The sequence below is a fragment of the Elaeis guineensis genome, chromosome 13 (genome assembly GCF_000442705.2).
Source record: "Elaeis guineensis isolate ETL-2024a chromosome 13, EG11, whole genome shotgun sequence".
Taxonomy (NCBI): domain Eukaryota; kingdom Viridiplantae; phylum Streptophyta; class Magnoliopsida; order Arecales; family Arecaceae; genus Elaeis; species Elaeis guineensis.
In genome coordinates this window covers 13,351,644-13,357,671 of record NC_026005.2, presented here as the reverse complement: position 1 = coordinate 13,357,671, position 6,028 = coordinate 13,351,644, and positions in this window count along the sequence as shown.

Genomic DNA, 6,028 nt, shown 5'->3' with positions numbered 1-6,028 from the left:
TTATTGTAGAAAAGTAAGCAATCACTGGAGCAATTGAATTGTGACCAGCAAAAAGTTAAGTTGAAAGGAATGGTTGCTGTTCAAAAATTATCTTAATCCGGCTTATGAAGAGTTATTTGGTCTAGTTGATAAGATTTTGAAGATTGATATTGCCCACTCATGGGAAATTTGATTAACAAAAGGAATACGCTAGTGCCCACCAAGTCCAAACAGGTGATTAATTTGAATTCCTTGTAGGTTGCTTTGACAACATTTCAATGGGTTGGACCAAGGTCGAAGAGTCTTGATCTCCAGCTTGAATGTTGGGCTAGGCCTATCTGTTTAGAAAAATTACCTTATCCCATCTGTTGGGGTTTCAAATACCAGCAATTATGGTATCATAACAACCGTTATTTTAAACCTCGTTGTTATAATGGTTTAAGATGCTTCCTTAAATAATATATTTTAATTTTAAGTTCATATCCTCATCCTAGCTTGCAATTTTTTTATTTTTAAAAGAATCTTGTGAACGGTTATTTAAGCAAATAGACCTGTCAAGACATCTTTATTGTGGTCGTTTTATTTTTGTTTTATTTTATTTTATTTTTTTGGTGGTTTTTGTGGTTGGGGTGTGGGTGTTGTAGAGAGCAGTTACCAGTCCGACAGAATAATGGTCACTATTTCTGTTATAATGGTCAATCACGGCAAAGGAAAGATGTCCAGAGGTCCTTTATCCAGGAATGTTGGAGTTATTGGAACATCGGTTCCCTGAATTGGGCAAATCAAGTCTATCATGATCGATATGGAAAGGAAAGTGGTCCACTATTTGGGATTTGCCATGCTAGATATCGAACAATGCTGTTTTTTTTTGGTGTATGTACAGGTGGAAACTTCAATCTGGAAACATTGATGTTTCTACTAATGAAAGCATCGAAATTTTAATGGGACATTACTAATGCAATCAAAATTTTGGTGCAAACACGGCCAGCACCGAGTGCAATATGCGGCCAAAACATGTATGACCTACCTTAAACACCAAAGGCATTGTGGAACGATGCTGTCCTTCCTGCATGCAGATAAAATTTTCTAACACGAAAGATCTTTTGTACGTATTGGCTGGCTCCTGTGGAGCCATTCTGTACGCACATAAAGTGCCACTTTGGCGGTCATATTTTTTTTAGATACTATGTTTGAGAAATTATTAGTTAGAATAGTTCTATCATATTTATCTGGCACCATTCAATAATGAATCAGCATATTGTTTAAGAAAGTAAATATTTTTTCATTCAAAATAATAAAAATTATCAGTTGGTTGATCATAATTAATAGTGAAATTTTTTTATTTAAAATTTTTCATCAAGCATGGATAATAATGTACTTTTTTTCGATAATAGATGATGTGTTGATTTGTTATTGGATGGTGCAAGGTATACATAATAAAATTATTCTAACCAATAATGTCTTGCCATGGTTTAACAGGTCAAACAAGAACAGGTGGGGAGAACGGATGATATCATGCATTGCAAAGCAAGCAGCAGATTTGCTGCCTACAAGATGTTATTTTCCTGCCATATGCAATGGAAAGTAGAATCTACAGACTTCTCAATGGCCTAAATGTCAATAAGAGGGTCTAATTTGAAAGAATGATTCATCCTATAACCAAGCCACACCTCTGCTGTTTTTAAAGTCCTGGATTGTAACCGCACAAAATTTAAAATTTAGTGCAACTTAGGTGGATGATCTTTACTCTAGGAATTGGGTGTTTGGACTAGAAGCACAGATGTGTAGAGTTGCTTGCCCAGAAATTACTAGATACCTTCTGTTCTTATTATAAAAAAAAAAAAAGATAAAAATTATTCCATAATATATACTGGTCATACTTGGCTGAAGGCTTGAAGCCATGCCAAACTGCACTTGATTTGTGTTCCAGAGTGAACTACTTGAACTGAATTAAATCAGCTGATATGTCCAGGCATTGGATCTCTACGGCATGCATGCAAGCATGTATGCATGCGTGTGCACGCACGTGTGGTGTGTATGTGTGCATGAGAGAGAGATGGAGATGTTGGCTCACCTTGTTTCATCTCATGTGCCTGTTGAAACCGGCAAATAAGACATGCTGTGCACTCTTGACCTTGTAGATATTACTCTATTCCATGCCCAAACGTGTGCACCGTTGACAAGTGGATTTAAAGCTGAGGTCCAGAAAAATGGTTTGTCTTTTTAAATGCTAGCGAAAAGATCGATGGTTATGCAATCATATCCATGAGAAGACTGGTTGTCCAGCTACCCATCCAAATAAATGCTATATCATTGATGATCATCTATTTTATTATTACAACTTAATTTGTAACCTTATTTTTGGGTTTTTGTTGGACTGTTAAAGTTTTTACAAAGTAGGTCCTCAGAGAAGATCTAAATGTCGTGGAGATACTGCAGTTGTTGCTTCATTTTGGGGTTTAAATTTCTGCACCTACCCATTGATGTGGACCTTGTCCCTTCATTACATCAACCGATATTGATTTAAAGTGGGGAGAAGAATGTGAAAGGGTTGGAAAATTTTTTTTTGGAAAGAGACTAAGAAGAGGAGATTCAGAAAAAATCTTCCCTCGTTTTATATAAAGAATAATGACTGCTGGAAAGTTACATCACTTGGCATGTGTGGGCTTACTGTCAATAGATTTCTTCTTTCAATTGCTATGCTTTCAGACTTAGGTAAGTTGGCAAATCTTTCATCGATATATTGACAGTAAAATGAAATCTGAAAGATTCTTTGAATGTGCTTAAAATCCCTTGCAAATCTTGTCCATGTGTATGAATTGGGTACAAGAAGTAGATTAGAATTTTTTATGACCACCATTTTAGTTGCACGCATATTGACCAAAGCCAAACACATAAATAACTTTTAAAGGAAAGGTAGCACTAAGTAAATCATTTCATCCAACCTGTAGGTCATACTTACATGCTAATATACAGCACATAGGAAAGAGTAATATGAAAGAATTTGGCTGCGAACATATTAACCTAATTTAGTACCTATATTGTGCCTATGCATTGGGCAGCATCTTTTATACTATATTCCTCTCAAAAACATCCTTGTTCCTATATGCCTCAAGTTAAGCCATAGAAGAGCTTTAGCTTTCGTGACCCTGTGGAAAGAATTGGCTGCATTCAGAATTTGCAACAATTAATTAGATTTCGATGCAGAATCTATACAAATATTTGCACCTTTCTAGTGCCAATTTCTGAATTTCATGAATTTCCAAGAATCGAATCTACTCAAAATAAGAATTTCTTATAACTAGATCCAGTGTTTGTCATTGTTAAGATTATTAGCCTACGAAAATGAAGAAACCTTAAAACTGTTGCATCCTGTGGGATCCTTGAGTCATGTTTATATACATGAGGGATTAAAAGGTCTAGAAAGAGGTCTATTAGTCAAACATATGGGTTATGATTTCACCTGCCAAGGTTTAATACTCGCAAAAATAGGATCATGCAAGTTTATTGCATTTGGTATGACTATTTTCTATGACAAAATCAGATGGCAGGCCAACTGCAGCTTTAGAAATCAACTCGGTTGCTTACCATTATGTTGACAACATATGGAAGTAATTTTTTTCAGCAGACCGATATAGTAATACAAACTTCACCCAACTTAATTAAGCATATATATATATTTTAAGAGGGTCTCATTTTTCAAAACATTTGAATACTGGAATTAGGGTATTATGGTTGATGCTGATAACAGGTTGATCTTTTTTTTTAATAATTTTTTATTCAAAATACAGTTTCTTGCTTTACACACCTTGTACTAATATCTCTTGGGATGGCAACTGATGATAGTTCATAATCATCCTTGTGGCTGAGGGCATTCTGTATCAGAGCTCAGTTTGCTTATCTTCTTTCAGATATGCTTCCTTTTTGACCCACTTACAAACTACAATTTCCTAAGACAATGAAGCAGCTTATAATATTTAATTATCCATAGTAGTATAAAACTGAAAAACATATTAGAGTCATGTTAAAGCAAAATAACAAACCTTGATGGAAATATAGTCTATTTTATACTACTTATGGCTAAATAAATTATAATGGTGAAGCAACTGAGGATTATAAAAGATCTTTATGCATGTAAATCCTAGGCTAGTTCTGCAAAATGGTGCAATCAGGGTTCGCAAAAGAGCCGGATTCATGCAGGGAACAGACACAGGCCAGGCCGAATCCTACAAATTCGACTTGCTTTAGGACATTTTTTAGCCATGCGTCTGGGAATTGATTTGGATTATTTGACTCAATAACACAAAGAAGACCGCATCTAATTCTCAAGGGCTGTAGTATTTTGTTATATACTGCTTGGTTTTCGAAGACTCTTGTCTATATAGAAGTGCCAATTTAACTTGCTAATTAAACCTCTTGGTAGATAAGGGGCTTTGATTTTGAATCCCCACCTTGTGTTTCTGATCCTATTACCATATGCTGACCGATTGGATTTTGAATAAGCAAATTGCTTGCCAATTGAACAGTTTCTTGTTCAAGGAACGAACTGTATTCATTTTGGATTCAAATAAAGATGATGTTTGGATCAAGCAACAAAAAGTACTACTGATCTTCGACTTCACAAAACTAGCTTCACTCCTGAGGTGCAAATTAGGCCAAACAGATCCTCATCTGTCCGAACTCGATCAAACCCGAAGTTAAGACTCATGGATTCATTGTTCACATAATCTTTAAACAAGTTGCAAATATTTTCTCAAAAAAATTGGACTTGACATGATCAGCCAAAAGTGGACCAGTTTTGAGCTTGCAAAAATTAATTCAAGAATCTGGATTTAAAAGAAGATTAGCCCACTCAAATCCACCAATCAATTCATCATAAAATTTTGGACCTCAAAGCTAATTCAATGAAACATACATCAAACCGAAATCTGATTCACTCTACCCCACCTGCTGCTCTAGCCTCCAAAATAAGTCATAGATTTTATACGAAGCCAAAAACAAAAAAAGAGTTGACGGCGTCAATTTGGTAGGAGAAGATACAAACTCGGCTACCTCATTCATTCGAATAAGAAGACAAATATATATCGACTTGTTACAAAGCCCACACCAAGGAAAGACACGCAGATCATGAGCTATAAAGAATACCAAGAGGCAGGTGATGCAGCCCTCGAAGCTAACAAAACATAGAAAGAAAAGTTCAAAAAGACATTGGTTGGTGCTTGGTGCTCTTCCATTTTGCGAAGCATATAAAATTATAATTCCTATAGAAGTTTCTCTCTCTTAAAAATCCTCGTAGTGCAAATAATTGATCCTTCTCTTATCAATTTGAGTCATTTTTTTTAGTGAACAGAGATTTGAGTCCTTCAACATAGATGATGCACCCCATGAGAGCAAGGACGAGATCTAGAAGCTGGCTCATCTATATTTTATTGTGGCTATATTCTTCAAGCTGCAGCGAATCCTTAGAAAGAGGCATATTAAACATGTTTAAGATTTAGGGGCTGAAAGACAAATAAGCCAAAATTTCGTCCAAGTTCCTTTCTTTGAAGCACCTAATTCCTTTGTCTATACACTAAAATGATTTAAGCCGTCTCTTTCCCCCCGTCACGTCCCATGGATGGATGTGTCATCCGTTGCACAACAGCACCAATTCAAAGAAGGTTCTAATCTTGGTGGCCTGTCCATCAGAAGAAAAATCATATTTGCTTAAATTAGTTGGAGATTATAGCATTTTCAACCACTTAAATTTGAATAGTACTTGCTATCAATTCAGACTTGTTTGTTGTCATGTCCGTATGAGAATAATTCAAGGAGAAAAAAATTCCTTGCCATGTCAGTATAGTCTTTAGTTTCTTTTTTTTTTTTTTTTTTAAGATGTCAATGGTAATGTTGATTTTAGTGTAAAATATTAAGTATAATATCTAGGGTAAAACTGAGCACTTCCTCAAATGGTATTATTTCTTGCCACTGGAGTAGAACGTGAGGGGGCTAAATTTTGGTTGGAGTAGTTTCCAAGGATGGGATGAATATATGGCAGAAAATATGAATT